Genomic DNA, 17277 nt, shown 5'->3' on the forward strand with positions numbered 1-17277 from the left:
GGGAAGGGAGAAGCCCCTCAGGGTGAGCTGTGGCCTCATAGGTGGAGCTTCAGAGACCCTGAGCCAGGTTTCCCCTTTTAGCTCCCATTTCTATATATACACCACTTCTCCAATTCTGTTAACAGAGGAAAGGAAAACCCCTCCTCGATTCTTTAGAAGAGCTGCAGCTTGATGGAAGGAGACGAGACCACAGAAATCACTTTCCCATGGAGGTGGGAACCATGGAAGGGGGAGGAACAAAGGCTTACAAAGGTTCTCTCAGAGGTGGGAAGACATGGAGACAGTCAGGGCCATTCTGTGAAGAGGTGGGGATACTTCATGACCCTGGAATACTTCAACCTCTTTCCTCAGCCCCCTCGGCGAGGCAGGACGCTGATCTGGTACTTTGGGGACACTTTGCCCACACCATTCTCCAAGGGAGTGAGGTCGATGTCCTCAGGGGCCATGGGGCTGGCCACGGAGAAGTTCTGGAGGATGGTGGTGAAGAAGAGGAATAATTTGGTGCGAGCGATGCCTTCACCAAGACAAATGCTCTTCCCTGTGGGCACAGAGAATCACCAATTTTGGTACCTGGCAGTTGGATATTCTTTGCCCTGTCACATCATAAAGCCCAGAGATCTGGGTCCACTGTCACAGATTTGCATGGGATTCGCCTTTAACCTGCATTTTAGGGTGGATTTTAGATGGTTCCCAGTCCCTGTGAATCTCCCAGTCCCTGTGAATCCAGGTGTATGTAAATCATTTGGTGGATGTGTCTTGCACATTTTTCAGGATACAGTTTGTAGCTTCTGTTAGATTTCCAAAAGGTTCATGGCCCCACAGAATCTAAGGACCCACTTCTGGTTGTGTGTGTGTGTGTGTGTGTGTGTGTGTCTCCAGGTGTAAGTGTGTGCATTTTTCTGACATAAGATTTTTAATGTTTTCATTTCTAATATGGGGGTACTTATCTCAGAGGGCTATTGTGAGGATAAAGAAGTTAATACTTGTAAAAATTCTTGGAAGAGAATTCTATTCTGGCCTGGCTTAGGATCCTGTAAATGTAGTTAGTGCTTTCTGTCTGTTTCTGGGTATGTGTGGTGGGAGTGTGTCTCTGGCACTGCATACATTTGTCTGTCTCTGGGACGTCTTCTTATCTCAGCCTGAGAACCATGCACTTCAAGAGTTCTGAGGAATTCCCAAATAGTACATAAAACCGTGAATGGAACTGACGCACATGACAGGGGAGTCTATGACTTCCATCAGATTCTCAGAGGTGTAAGGACACCCACCCCCAATAGTTTATGAACCAGGGTCCCGGGAGAAATGAGGACAAAAGAAGCCAGAAACTGGTGCAGAGACACTGAGGGTCTCCTCCTTTACCTCCATGTTTTCATCTGCAAGCTGACAACCTTGGAATGTCACGTCAAGGACGGGTTTCCAGGTATTTGCTAGACCTTTCAAGTTTATAGACTTTGAGCCTGTGTGGAGCTATCTGGGGAAGGGTCCACATCTTTCTGGAACTTCCAGAAGTTAGGGGCCATGAGCTTAGAAATACTCAGGGCCGAGCTCAGGGCTGGATCTTCATGTTTAACTGGTTCTGTGACCCAGGTCTTTCCAGAACAGTGTGATACCTCTTGGGTACCTCCCACCCCATCCTCTGCATCCCTGGGGATGTCCATGTGGAAACACTTTGGTATGCCTTTGGCTCTAACACCTTTTTGGCTCGGCTTGTCTTTCTTTCTGCCCATGGCAATCAGTCTCGTTTTTTTGCCTCTGTCTATACCTCCTGTCAGGCCCTGGTTCTCTGTCTCTCTTCTCTTTGTATCCTTTATTCTGCTTTCTTCCTGTTGTTTACCTCCCTATCTCTGTCTATTTGGATCTGATTCTGCCTGCAACTCTCTCTCTCTCATTTTTCATCTCCATCTGCAGGTACCTTTTCTCTCCTTTACTATTTCTTCTTCTCCGCTTGTGTCACTCTCTTTTTTCACTCTTTTGCTTTTCTGTTTCTCTCCCTCTTCTTCCCCCTTTCCCTTCTCCACCTCCTCCTCCCTGGTTCTTTTCCTTCTCACTCTCTCTCCCCTCCTTCTTCTCTTGTCTGACATTCACCCTGTCTCTTTCCATCACTGTATCCCCTGTGTCTATGTCCCGCTGTGTCTATCTTTGTTCCCCTCTTTGTTTCTCACTCACTCTGTCCTTATCTGTCTGTCTCTGTCCTTGTTTCCCCACCTCTCTGCCTCTCTCTAAACATAGGACAGGACTATGGAATGGAGGAATTGACCCTCAGCCCACCACATGGCCTCCAATTCTCACTTAAGATGAAATGAGGAAGGAGGCCATTGCACTGGGCAGAGCCAGAGCCCTGGTTCACTGAAGTCACTGATGGAACTCAAGACTCGGGACTTGATTCTCCAGTCTTCCTTTCTCCTACATGAAGGACCCTGAGGCCAGAAGTTTTCTCTGGATGGGGCCAAAGAGTGGGGAATGGGGATAGATAGACGTCAGAGCATGTCAGGACCCTGCCTGGCTCCCCAGTGTTATCAAGATTAAGCCAAACTCTCCCCAACATTCGGGGCCCTATAGATAAGCTATTCACCCTTAGCCCCTTCCTTAATCCATACCCCAGACAGCCTGGTTTCTTCAAGTTTCTTAATGCATCATGCTGTCTCCAGTTTCAGGCTCTTCCCTTGCTTTTCTCTCTGCCTGAAACACTTTTTCCAGTAGCTGGTTGATGGTCAGCCACAATGTCTTAGCTTAGAAGCCAATGCTTAAGATAAGCTTTTCCTCACTAACCTACCAAGAGTTGTCAGTACCTCCCATTCCGTGCTCCCAAAGCTCCCTTTATAGCGCTTATGACAATTATGAATAATTATAATAATAATAACTGCCCCATGAGCATTTACTTTGTGTCAAGCTGTTCTAAGCACACTGCAGGCATTAATTCAATTAGTTATTATTTTTTGACTATGCTATGAATGCCCATCTCCCTTACTGGACCATAAATTTCATGAGGCAGGAACTGTGTCTCTGTGTGACTTGTCCAATACATGATCTTCAGCCCCCAACAGAGCATGATCTCTGAATAATTATCAACAGATATTTTATACTGAGATGTGGAGAGGTTAAAATATTTGCCCAGGGTCCAGCTAACCAAGATTTGCCTTTGGAATATGATTTCACTTCTCATGCCCCCTCTAGGGTTGTAGTGAAGATGGAGTGGTTAATGCAGGTAAGGCAACTGGTATATTCTCACTGCCAATAAACAAAGACCTCTCCCTGATTGTCTCAAGGAGTGGATGGCACCTGTACTCTGGTGTCTGGGAAACGGAGTGAGGGTCCACCTTACCTGTGGAGAAGGGGATGAAAGCATCATTCTTCTTCAATGCACCATTGGCATCCAGAAAGTGGTCAGGGTTGAAGGCGTCTGGTTTTTCAAAGTAACGTGGGTCATGGAGAGCAGAATTAAGGATGGGATATACTTCAGTGCCCTGAGGGATGGTTACAGGATCAAAATATTGTCATTCCCTTCCCCACTCCACTCTGAAAATCAAAAAAGAGGGCCCTAGTGATAAAACCAATAGTAGGTCAAGTTTGGAGATGAAGAGAACCCAGGATGCCCACTCTGGAGTGATGCAGGAGCCCAGCTGGTCTCACCTTGGGGATGATATACCCTCGGAAGTGAGTGTCTTTGGTGACCACAAGGGGCAGGTTCATGGGGATGAGGTCCGAGAATCTCTGAATCTCGTGAATGACTGCATCAGTGTAAGGCATTTTGGCTCGGTCATCGAGAGCTGGAGCGCATTGTGAGCCAATCACCTGATCGATCTCCTTGTGGACTCTCTCTGCACAGAAGAGTGGGACCAGTGAACCTCATTTCAAAGAGACATTTTGGCACAGACACTGCTCTATGGGCCAGTGAGTCAGGAAATACCTATAGTAAAGGGTTAGATTGTTGACACCCTTCGGAGCAACCAGCTTGGGATCGGGGAAGGATGGAGGAAGCAACAAGATTTCTCACCCACTGAAATCTAATGAATATTATGGATTCTCTCCCCACATACACAGGTAAACACAGACACACACATACCCACAGGTGCCACATTTTGGCATAGAATTTCAGAATAATAACTCTAGGCTATGAATCTCTAAAAATTGTCCAAGAAGAGTAGAAAATGAACAAATACTTATTGTGTATGTATGATAGATGGGGCACTGTGCTAGGTCCTCAGGAATATGACAGTGAAATACATCAATAGATTATCCCATGAACAACTGGATACATAAATGAATACATCAATCAATCAATCAACCAAAGGATCAATTCAAGAATGGAAAGGTTTATGAATAGAAGAATGTTAATAAATGTATGCATGTATTTACTTATCAATCAATAGATAAATTAATGAATCATTAATTAATAAATGGTCCATAGACCAATAAATCACGTGAATGGATGAATGGCTAGATTTATGAAAGAATAAGGGAATGAGTAAATTAGAGAAAGAAGGAGTAAATTAAGCTATAAATAAAAGGATGGATTGAATAATAGATGACCAAATCAAGAATGAATAAATGAGTGAATTATTAAATGGACAAATGAAGGAAAAGATGGATGAAGTATGAATTGAAAGGCTGACTGATGGAAGGATTAAGGAATGAGACCTAGCTCAAAGAAGGACAGATGGATGCATGAATGAATGAATGAGCCAATGAATCAATGACAAATACTTCATTGAATTAATCACTATTTCAAAGGATCATAGATGAATCAATTAATCCAAATAAAGAATGGAAGTGTATGTTTTTGGATAAATCATAGATAAATAATCTCAGGATACAGGTTAATTAATGAATAAAAGGACAGACAGATGAATGGATGGATGGAGGGATGGATGGATGGATGGATGGATGGATGGATGAGTTGATCTTTAAATGATCAGAGAAAACACTGAAAGAACAGATTAACAAATTCTTCATTCATCCTTCCACCAACAGGGCTGGCCTAGTTGGGAGCTTCTTCAAATCCTGCAGTGCTCCAGCTATAAGCATGGAACACACCCCCTCTCATTGATGAAGGAACCCTAGCCCCACTTCTGCAGCCCCAAAAGGGGTCAGAAGACCTCTCTCGCCTGGCTGTCCCAAGCCTGCCCACCTGTGATGTGGGGGTATTTGAGCATAAGCAGGAATCCATAGCGGAGCGTGGTGCTGGTGGTCTCAGTGCCAGCGAAGAAGAGCGTGAGAGTACTGAGGATGAGGTTCTGCTGGTGGAACTCGCTGTTTGGGTCTGACTTTTCCTGTGTCCAGAAGGGTAGGGCTCGTGTCAGGGGAGGCTGGAGCCTCACAGCACACACCTGTCTCAGGGTGTCCTCTACCTGTTTCTGGGTCTCTCATACCGTCTGGCTCATTTTCCTATTCTCTGTCATTTGCGTGTCCAACCACGTATCTTTGTTTCTGTCTCTCTAATTCTCCCTTCACTCTGTCTGGCTCTATTTCAATCTCTCTCTCTATCTCTTTGATGTGTTTGTCTCTCATCTTCTCTCAGCCTCTTTCTGCCTCTGTGGGTCTTTTCACCCATTGCTGTATTATTGTCTCCTGTCCTGTATTTCCAGTATCTCTCTCACTCTCTCCTCCCTACTTTCTCCTTCCTTTCATCTCCCACTCCATTCCCTCCCGCATCTCCCCGCTCCTTTTCCTAATCTCCCCTCCTCATCCTCTGTACTTCCCTCCTCCTCTTCTCTACTCTCTAAACCTTTCCCTTGTCTTGTTCTCAACCCCCTTTTTTTCTCTCTCCCCTTCCTTCCAGCTCCCCTCTCCCAAACCCCACTTTGTCCATGCGCAACAGGTAGGTATCGATGATGTCCCGGGGGTTACTGGGGTCCAGGGTTTCACGGTGTTTCTCCACACTGTGGGCAATGAAGGCATTGATTTCCTGCAGATTTTTGTAGACTTGCCTGTGTGTGCCAGGAAAGTGCTTCAGGAAGTTGGGGAAGAGCTCAAACACCTGAGGCAGGAGGTAGAGAAGGGGATGTGAGGTGGTCCTAGGGCTGAGGTGACAGGAGGGGCAGCCCTGCTGGGCCCTAATACCTCCTAGGGTAATCTCCGTCTCCCTTTCTCTTTATCTGTCTCTGTCTCTCTGTTTCTCTGTCTCACTCTCTCTCTCTATATATATATAACTGTTTATACCTGATCCCTCACTCACTGATTCTATGTGTTCCTTGATCTGTTTTTCTCTCAGTTTTCTCTTTCTGCATCTTCCTCTCTCATCCTCCTGTCTTATTGTTGGTCTCTTCCCCACCTCTCCATCTCTCCTTTCCACCTCTCCTTATATCTGTGTGTCTCCTTTTATCATAATCTCTCTTGGCTTCTCTTGCCTACCTCAGACAGTTTACCTCTCTTGCTCAAACCTCTCTCTGACTCTTTCCACCTCCTGCATCTCCCTTCCTGTGTCAGGTATTGATAACAGGATGTTTACACCCGATGAGCCTATCGGTTGGCGTAAGACTATATATTTATGTGGAACATATTTGTACTGTTATGTCTGATGATAAATGTAATAGTCAAATTGTTGCAAATAACTGCAGAAGATTCAAAACCTATCAATGTAAAATTCCTTGTTAATCCTTCCCTTTAAAGATAACCACTGTTAACTTTTTAGTGGATCAACTTCCAGACATTTCTATTTCCATTGTTCTCTAGGGGAAGAGAAAATTGAAGTGACCTCTTGGGCTTGTCTTAGATCCTTGCCCTGGGTCCCCATTCCAGATTTGTAGTAGTCCTATCTGTGAACATGACATACACCTGGTAAAGAGCAATGGCCCAGCATATGTTGTGCCATTTATTTATTTATTTGGTGAGGAAGATCAGCCCTGAGCTAACATCCATTGGCAAGCCTCCTCTTTATGCTGAGGAAGATTGGCCCTGGCCTAACATCTGTGCCCATCTTCCTCTATTTTCATACGTGGGATGCCTGCCACAGCATGGCTTGATAAGCATTGCGTAAGTCTGTGCCCAGGATCTGGACCTGTGACACCCGGGCCACCAAAGCAGACTGCGTGAACTTGACCACTATGCCACCAGGCCAGCCCCTGTGCCGTTTAATTTTTTTAAGTTAATATACAATAGGTGTATTTCCAGATTAGTCGAGAAAGGGAAACTTTATTATTTTGTTTTAAAAGAGGAGCATATTCCTTTATAATCTGGGAGACATTTTTTAAAAACATAAGGAAGGAGGAGACATGGGGAAAATGAAGAAACGCAGTTTCTTATTTTCAGTGATCTTTGGATTTCATCAAGTGAGGAGTTTTGCCAAAGACAGAGGCAAAGATCCAGGGGAAGCAGGGACAGAAGAGTAGAGAGCCTGAAAGCCTGATTCATTCTCCCTCTCTCTCTCTCTCACACACACGCGTACACACACACACACAGACATACACACACTCTTTTCAACTCTCTCTCTCAGCATATCTTCATCTCTGCCCTTCTTTGTCCCGTTTTCTCTCTGTCTTCTCTCTTTTCCTCCCCTTTTCTCTCCTGAAAGCCTGATTCATTCTCTCTCTGTCTCTCTCTTTCTCTCTCTCTCTCACACACACACACGCACACACACACACACTCGATTTTCAATTGCCTGTCTCAGGATCTCTTTGTCTCTGTCCTTTTTGTCTTGTTTTCTCTCTGTCTTCTCTCTTTTCCTCCCCTCTTCTCTCCTTTCTCTCCAAGCCCTCATTCCTTAGTCTCTCTATTTCTGCCTCTACTTCATTCCTTTTTCTTTCTCTCAGTCTCTCAGTCCCTGTCTCACCATCTGTCCCTCCCTCCAGGTCTCAGTGTTCCTGTCTCTCCCTGTTCCTGTCTCTGCCCTTTTTCCAGCCCTAAGCTGCATTTCTGGCCCCCAAAGTAGATCACTCCTTTCCCCTGCCCTGGATGTCCCCTCATCCCCGCTGTCCCTCAGCCTCTTCCTGACCTGGCTGGAGAAGGAGCTGATGAGCTCAAAGGACTCGTAGAACAAGTCCAGGAGCCGCAGGAACTCAGGATCACTGTAGGAGAAGCGTTTTCCAAAGACAATGGATGAGATGATGTTGGAGGTGATGGCATGGAAGAAGAAGGTGGGATCCCGGAAGGCTCCTAGGGGGAGAAGACACAGGTCACTGGACACAGACTCCAAGGCCTGGGGAACGTTTGGCTGCTGCCACAGCTCTGTGTGACTATCTTCCATAACTCAGTAATGATGGAGAAAACAGAACCAGAAACAGCTAACACTCATTGGCCCATATTATGTGCCAGGCCCTATTCTAAACACTTCACATATTGTTTTACTTAATTTCCCCACTGCAACCCTGTGAGGAATGCACACTTCTGTTATTACCTCCATTTCGTAGATGGGCCGACAGAGAAGTTACCTCATTTGACCAGGGTTACCCAGCTATTCATCAGTGGCTCCAGGACTCAGACCCAGGCCGCCCAGCTACAAGGGCTGTGTGGTGGGACCCTGCTCAGGCCCAAGCTCTGACTCTGGGAGCAGGGAGAGTTCAGTCCCAGGGACAGGGGTTGCACAGAGAGGGTGTTCAATCAATCGCATGTGCAAATTAAAAACCTCTGCTCTCCCTGTCCCTTATCTGTCACTCCCCCTTCATCTCTTCTCTCCACCTCTCTGTCTCTGGTCATCGGGAATCATTCTGCACTTGTCAGTTGACGTCTGTGTAGACAGACTTGGCCTGGTTAGAGAGAGGGTGGGCTGTGAACCCAGGAATGTCAGGTGGGTGCAGCCACTCTCTCTGGGTCTCACTCATCCATCTTCTCTTGTTTCCACGCACATCCTTTCCTGAGCCTGTCTTTCTGTCTCTCTAATTTTTTCTGCCTTATTGTCTCTCTGCCTTTGCTTCTTTCTGCCTCTGTGAGCCTCTTCCAATCTCTCATCTCTGCATGTCTCTCTTGATCTTGGCCCCTCCATCTCTGTCTCTGTCTCTCTGTGTTACTCTGTTTCTTCCTGTCTTTCTTCTCAGCCCTCTGTCCCTATTCTTCTGTTGCTCCCTGTTTCTCTGCCTCTGCCTCTCCCTCCCAGTCTCCACATTTATGTCTTGAAATCTCTTGAGAATGGACCCTGTCACTTTTGTGTCTCATAAACACTCTTTCATGGAGAATCCACAAACAACCAGAAGTGCTTCTTTGATGGCCCATCCCGCTGCCTGAGAGCAGAATACCCCTCTGCCCTCTTTGCTTACTGCCAGCTCCTCAGAAGTTCACCCCAAGGAGGAAAACTCAGTTCATCATTTTCAAAACGTCTGTACCTTTCTCTTTTCTCTCTCTGCTTTCTTTTATCAAAGTCCTGTTTTTCCCTTTGATAGATACAATTAATCCATGCATTGGTCTCCCTGAACACAAGCACAGAGTGTGCTAATACCTTATTTTATGTTTTTGGTTGTTGTCGACACTACACACCCCATGTCTCTTCTGGCTCCCCATGTCCATCTTCTGCTCATCTCTGTCCGTGCTCCTCTCTCTGGCCCTGTCCCCCAGTCTGATAGTTTCTCAGCTCTGTCTTTCTCTATCTCCACCTCTCTTTCTCTGCCCACGTCTATCCCTCTGTCTTTCTGTTGCTATGTACCCCTCATCTCTCCTGATTCACTGTCCATCTTTCCTACCCGTTCCCCGGGGCTCACCCTTGGTATTCCGCAGCTCCTCCAACAGACACTGAGCCTCCTCCTGAATCCGCTCCTCCACACTCCGCTTTCCCATCCCAAAGTCCCTCATGGTGGCCAGAGAGAATCTGCGGAGCGTCCTCCAACATTCCCCGTTGGCAAAAACCACCCCTGGGGGTGTAGAAGTTAGGTTGGGTCCCTCTCCACTCCTTACTCTCCCTTCCCAGACTCACCTCCCCAATCCCCTTCCTCCATCCTGCCCCCTCCCAATGCCATTGAGGTGCTCACCGTATCCCTGGAAGACTTGCTCAACGACAGCGATTTTTCCTCGACCAGAGAAGGCCTCAGCTTGGTCCACCAGGGCCTCCCGGATGGCTTCAGTCCCACACTGCATGACCACAGGCCTTGGACCCAGGTACATCGTGAAGACGTCACCTTATTTCTCTTGGAACTGCCACGCATATGCACCCCCAGGGTTGCTGTTAGTCATTGTGAACCTCTGTGCCCATTCTAATTGTTATACCATCAAAAAACTTACATTAGACTGATAATTAGCTGCTGCCCCCAAGAGTCTCCACCTCAGGACTCAGTAACTAAAAGGTTAACCCAACACCCAGCCATGGTCCACATGATTGGTGCCATGATGTTTAAATATTTCTAGTAACATGCTTGCACATACCCCTGAGTCTATAGACCTCCCTGATGTTGCAACTAAAAAATCGTCTTTTTTCTGAACCATCTTCAACCTCCTCTCTGCCTCCTGACAATTTCCCCAGAGAACCACCCTGAACTCCCCACCTGGTAGACATGAAGGGAAAGAGAGTGCCCTCTGAAGTGATCATGAAATTTGAAAAATCATAACATCAGTACAGCCAATTGGGAAACTCCTCAGGTGTACTTACTGAAGCTGAATGAATGTTTACATAGAGAGTCAGCATATGCATTCTCAACAAAATGCACAATAAATATATGCATGTGGATTCACCAAAAATATGAACAAGATGATTCATAGAACCTTATTAATCAAATGTTCAGCACCATCGATACAGAATAAATATGTAATGATGCACTCATGCCATGGAATACTACACAGCAATGAAAAAGAACAAACCATTGCTACACCTAACAACATGAATGAAACTCACAGACATAATGTTGAGTGAAAGCAACTACACACAAAGAGTCCATCCATCATAATTCTATTTATATTATGTTCAATGACAGATAACACGGACTTATGGTGTCAGGACGGTAAGAGGGTAGTGACTGGAAGGAGGACATGAAGGCAGTTTCTGGGGACAGGCCATGTTGTTACTTACCTGTATGTCATTTACATGAGTATGTTCATTTGAGAATATTCACTGAGCTGCACACTTATGATTTGTGCGCTTTTTTAGGGTAATGTTAAACTTCAATAAAAAGTCGACTTGAAGTTATTAAAGGGTTAAGTTTGCTTAAAACTTACATTGATCTCTGCAAAGCCTCCTCGCTGGTCTCCCTACTTTCATTCCTGTTCCCCCTACAATCGTTTTACCACCCACCCACCCCACACCAATCCAGAATCTAGAGAAACCTCCTTAAAATGTTAGTTAATTAATATCCCTAACCTGCTCCAAAAACTCCAATGCTCACACTGCACAGAGAACAACACCTGAAGACTCCACTCTGGACCACATGGCCCTACATAATGTGGCCCCACCAACCCTCTGACTTCTCCTCCCACTCGCCCCTTCACTCACTCAGATCCAGCCTCTGTGTTGTCCCCCGAAAGTGCTGAGCTTGCCCCCTGTTTTAGGGTTCTTACACTGATACCTGCCTCTCGCTGGTGCCTTCCACCTGCATCTTTCAGGGTCTCTGCTCAGAAACAGAGCAAGATTGAGCCTTTCCCTCACCACTCAATCTAAAGTAGCTCTCACCACTTTCTAAAATATCACTCTGCGTTATTTTAGTCATAGCTCTTGTCTACTTAATATTTCCTTATTTGTTTATTTTGTATCCCTGTCCAATGCCACATCATCAATGCCTAGAATATTCCCCAGCACACAGAAGGTGCCCAGTAAATTATTATTGTATGAGTGAATAAATGAAAGAGTGGATTGAAATAGCTGCCATTTAACTTAATATACACCAGGCTCTATGCAATATCCCGTTATTCCTCACAACAATCTCAGGAAGTGCAGATTCCTGTGGTCACCATCTCATTTTACAGAAGAGGAAGCCAAGAGTGAGAGTTGAGCAAAGAATAAGACTTGAATCTGGAACATGAACCCATGTCTGTCTGACCCCAGAAGGAATTGGGAGCACATAGGGGAATGGAGGAGGGGCAAAGCCACCATCCTCAACCCACACCATCCTGACACCCACTAGCCCATGCCTTCTCCCTCCCTCCCTCTCTCAATCTCTCTCTCTTTCTCTCTCTCATTCTAACTTTCTCTCCACAAAGATGGAATGATAATGGAGGATCTTGGACAACTTGAGGACCCTTGGAGTGTCATGGAAGAGCTTTAGGGGCTCTGGAACTCTCAACGTTTTATGCTAAATATGTATGAATATTTGCAGGAGAGAGACCCCACAGCTTTAATCAAATTCCCAAAGGATTCAGTGATCCCCAAATTCTTAGGTAGCTTTAGACCATGAGGGCATTGGAGATGAAGAGATCTTTGTGCTGGACCCAGCTTCCCCTCTCTGAAGTCCCAGCTCTGTGGCTGTGGACAAGTGCCCTCCCCAGGCTGAGCTTCCCTGTCCATCCCTCTAAGATGAGGATAGCACCTCTCCAGCCCTCTTGTCATGAAGAAGAGCTGCTGAATTCCCACCACAGTACAGATAAATCCTAGCCACATATTTCTGATACATGAAAGCATGGTACCCTTGTGATACATCAAAGACATTGAAAACAATATAATATGCACTTGGGGCCTCCACATTAGTGATAAAATGTTCTCTATTAAAAGCAAAGTGATGACAACCCAAGACTCAGAAATGTGGTCACCATGACTGGAGAAAGTGGTTGGAGGAGCACAGGACAGGTGGAAGTTACTGTCAGTGTTCCAATTCTCTATTTGAGAGTGCGTTTATGGAGGTGGATTACATTATTAACTAAAATAGATCACCAAACATGAAATCGTATCTGGAAGTGACACAGATCCTAGTAAATGTCACCTACTATTATAGTGCATTAATGTTCATTATTGGTAAGCACTCAGCACCTGGCCTCCTGTCCTGTTCTCCCTCCCATTTCCCCATTGTCCTGGCACTGCCATGAGCCACTCTTTGCTGTCTTTTGTTTCAGAGTAGAAACCTACCTGACTGATGCCACCGCCCCCTTTTCTGTCTCTTCCAGTGTTGAGCAGACCCCCAGGAACCGACAGAGGGTGGCAGAGGAGGGTGAAATTCTACACCCATGGCTCACACCCCGACACCCCTTCACGCCCAGTTGCCTGCTCTAGACACAGTGCCCACACACTTCCAACTGAGCAAGGACACCTCTGACTGTCTGACCACCATCCACCATGCTTCAGCTCCATGCCCCTTATGCACCAACCTTCACACATCCCACCCCTGAGCCTGGGAGCATGTCTCACTCCTTCTGGGGAGTGATACCCAAGTACAGAGGCAGGGAGCAACCCGCAGACCCCATCCATCTGCGTCTCACCCTCAGGATGGATTTGAGTAGGCCTCTTCTGTCCATCTGCAGAAGGTTCCCCAAGAAGGGCAGAGGACGGGGTCCTGGAGGGAGGTGGCCTTGGGCCTTGGGACGGCCCCTGACAAAGAGAACCAAGAATCCCAAGAGGAGAGCAAGCAGGAGGAGCACACTGATCTCCATGGTCCCACTCTGACTACCTTCCACCCCACTGCAGCCAGGAGTTGGGCCTTTTATCCTGAGCCCGCCTCCCCACCCAGTTATGTAAGGTCCTCCGTTCCCCACCTCATCCCTCATCATTGTCCAGGAGTTTGAACTTTAAAGAGAGGAGCTAACGGACCCATACTTCCGGCTCCGGCAGCCTAGTGACCTGCTCATTCCCTACCTCTGTACTCCCTCCCTAGATGTTGGCAGAGATGTGTGGTAGAGATACCAAGGTCCATATGAGTGTGTGTGCGTGTGTGTGTGTGTGTGTGTTCATTTTTGTGGGTATGGGTGAGCATGCACTGTCTGCTTGGATTGGCCATGTTTGTGTGTTTTTGCTTGCATGTGTTTTTCCATGCCTGCTTGCATCTGTGTGTGTGCTTGAATGATTTTCATACATGAAAGGGGTGTTTGTATTTATGTGAATGTGATGATGTGTGCCTCTGTGTTTGAGTCCACGTGTGCTTATGTGTGTATTTTTGCATATGTGCGGGATGATATATATTTGCATGGTTTCATACCTGAAGGTGTGTTTGCATTTGCGTGGTGGTCGTGGTATATGTTCCTGTGTGTGAGTCTGTGCGTGCTTGTGTGCTTGTGCATCAAACAGTTCCTATCCTTATAAGGCCTGCAGACCCTCAGTGTCTATGTCTCCAGTCCCCCTTCCTTCATCCTCCTTTCTGTGACAACCACAGATGAGAGTTGGGAGAAACAGAGGAGGGGAAGAGACACAGAACAGGTGAGATTCAGAGGAGGAGGGGTCAGGTGGAGAGAGACAGAGAGACTGAGACCTGGCAGGTGGAGCGTTGTGGTCCTCTGGATGTCTGATTGTTCTGAGCAGCACCAGGCGGGTCTCTCCCTGCCTCTGGCTCTGTCTTCACAGTGCAGGACTTGTCTCTGACCCTCCCTGACAATCTGTATGTGTGTTGCTCTCTCTCCTGCTGTCTTTCTATGTCTTAGTGTCTATGCTTCCCCCTTTACACTCTGAGCTCCAGGAGCTCAGAGACTGGGTCCAGTTTGATTGACATCCACTGGTCATGTGTCTGTCTCCATCATCACTCTGAGCCTGCCCCCACCCAGCCTCTGGCAGGCTCACTCCGTATTTGCTGAATATGTGAAGGAATGTGTCCTTGTCCATTGTCATGGCCTGGACCTGACTTTCCACCTCTCTCTGTCTGTCTCCTTTAAAAGGGAGGTGGGGGGAGATGAGGCAGCACATTTCTTGCAATGTTAGGCAAAATCCTTGCAGGACCCAGGGCCCTAACCCAGACAGTTGAGTCATACTCCTCCAACCCAGGAGTCGTGGACTGATGATCCTGACCTCTTGAATTCAGGGGTGGAACCTGTACTTTCATGACCTTGGAGACGTGCCACAATAGACTTTCCTGAACCTGGACACTGGCTCCTGTTGTGTGTGTGATCTGGCACTAGGCTCGGGTCCTCATGTCAGTCCTGGGAATTGCAAGTTGGGACACGTGAAGTACTTTACACAGAGTAAGTCACGTATCCTCACCCTTTGAGGCAGGTATGGTTGTCATCCCCACCTTATTGATGGGGAGACTGAAGCACAGAGAGGTTGAGAATGTTGCCCAAGGCCACATTGCAGGTTAGAACTGCATTGTCCAATATGGTATCCACTTGCCACATGTGGCTATTAAGCCCTTGAAATATGGCTAGTAAGACTAATTAAAACTAAAATTTAATTTTAACTGGAAATTGATGCTCAATTCAGTTACTGGAAAACTTCTAGCACATTTGGAGGAACTTGGGTATGTGAATCTCCTTTTTCAATTGTAACTTTCAAGAAATCTAAATACAGATCAGGTATTTCTGAAGAAAATTTAGGGTCCCAGTTAAGATGAAATATAAGTGTGAAATGGACACCAGATTTCAAAGATTTATAATAAAAAAAAAAGATATGATAAGAGGCAGAGGCAGAAACAGAAAGAAACTCGGAGACAAAGAAAGGCCCAGAAATAGACAAGAGATATAATACAGACATGAAGGCAGACAAAGGGAAGGTATAAGAGACAAAGAGAGAGAACAGGACAGCAAGAGAGGCAGACACACAGACACACAGAGACAAGGGGCCTCCGGGGGGCACAGGCATGGCTGAGATCAGTGAACGAGCTTGATTTTATGTGTAAGAGTGTGTTTGTATTATTAGTATTTAATTTTTAAAAGTTTTACTGAGGTATAATTGGCATACAATTAACTGCATATATTTAAAGGGTACAATTTAATCAATTCTGACATATCCCACACCTGTGAAACCATCACCACAATCAAGATAATGAACATATCCATCACCCCAAAAGTCTCCTCTGGCCATTCTGTAACTCCTCCTTTCCCCCATTTCCAACCCCCTACCAAGGCAACCACTGACCTGCTAACCCTAGAGATTAGCCTTCACTTTCTAAATTTTAGAATTTAGAATCACATAGTGCGTCCTCTTTTGTGTCTGCCTTCTTCCACTCAGCATAATTATTTTGAAGTCTGGGCTATGCTGAATAACAGTCTCCCAAATATATCCTCGTCCCAATCCCTATAACCTGTGAATGTGACCTTACATGGCAAAAGGGACTTTGTAGATAGAATTAAATTTAGGATCATTGCATGAGTCGGTTATCCAAGCAGGCCAAGGATGTAATCACAAAGATCCTTAAAGTCAGAGGCCAGAAGGTCAAACTGAGCAGTAGAAGAGGTGACAATGGGAAGCCAGAGGTTGGAGTGATGTGAAGGGGCACTGAGCCAAGGAATGCAACTTCCAGAAGGAATACAGCCCTCCAACAACTTGACTTTAGCCCAGAGATTGATTTTGGTCTCTGACCTCCAGAGCTGCAAGAGAATAAATTGTGTTGCTTTATGACCCTACGTTTGTGGTGATTTATTACTGCACTACTAAGAGAATAATATAAGGTTTGTTCATGTTGTTGCAGTTGTTAGTCCCTCATTCCTTGGATTGCTGAGAGTATTCCATTGTACGGATACTCCACTGTTGATTACCCATTGATGTGTTGATGGACATGTGGATTATTGCCAGTTTGGGCATCTTGCAAATCTTGCTGCATTCAAGTGTTTGTATGTACATATGCATTCATTTCTCTCAGTAAATACCTATTTGTGGAACGGTTGGATCATATGATAGGGATATACATTTTGTAAGAAACTGCCAACCTGTTTTCCAAAGTGCTTGTAGGATTTTATATTCCCACCAGCAGTGTATAAGAGTTACAGTTGTTCCACATCCTTGCCAACTCTTGGTACAGTCAGTGTATTTAATTTTAGCCATTCTGATAGGTGTGTAGTGGTATCTCATTGTAATTTTAATTTGAATATCCATAATGACTAGTGGTGTTGACCATCTTCTTGTGTGCTACTTTGTCCTATGTATGTCATCTTTGGTGAAGTGTCTGGTCAAATCTTTTGTCCATTTTTTACATTGGGTTCTTCATTTTCTTACCATCATGTTTAGAAAGTTCTTTGTTCTGAAGAGAAATCCTTTTTCAGGTAGGTGATTTATAAATATATTCTCCAAGTCTATTCCCTCCCCTCTTGTCCTCTTAGTAGTGTCTTTTGAGGAGCAAATGTTTTTAAATCTGATGAAGTTAAACTTACCATTCTTTTTATGGATTGCACTATTATTGTCTTATCTCAAAAACTTTTCCCAATCCAAGGTACCAATATTTGATCCTGTGTCTTTTACTAGAAGTTTTATAGTTTGAGGTTTTATAGTCAGACTTATGGTCCATTTTTAGACAATTTTTGCATGAGGTAACAGGTATGGATCAAAATTCCATTTTTTTTGCATATGAATGTCCCAATTTC

General features: G+C 45.6%; 1 pseudogene; it reads right to left on the reverse strand.

Moving 5' to 3' along the window:
* Positions 1–347: 347 nt before the first annotated feature.
* LOC101391625 (cytochrome P450 2B11-like) lies at positions 348–13428 on the reverse strand (annotated as a pseudogene).
* Positions 13429–17277: the final 3849 nt, after the last annotated feature.

Source organism: Ceratotherium simum, chromosome 33, assembly GCF_057802395.1.
Source record: "Ceratotherium simum simum isolate JZ-2026a chromosome 33, ASM5780239v1, whole genome shotgun sequence".
NCBI classification, from domain to species: domain Eukaryota; kingdom Metazoa; phylum Chordata; class Mammalia; order Perissodactyla; family Rhinocerotidae; genus Ceratotherium; species Ceratotherium simum.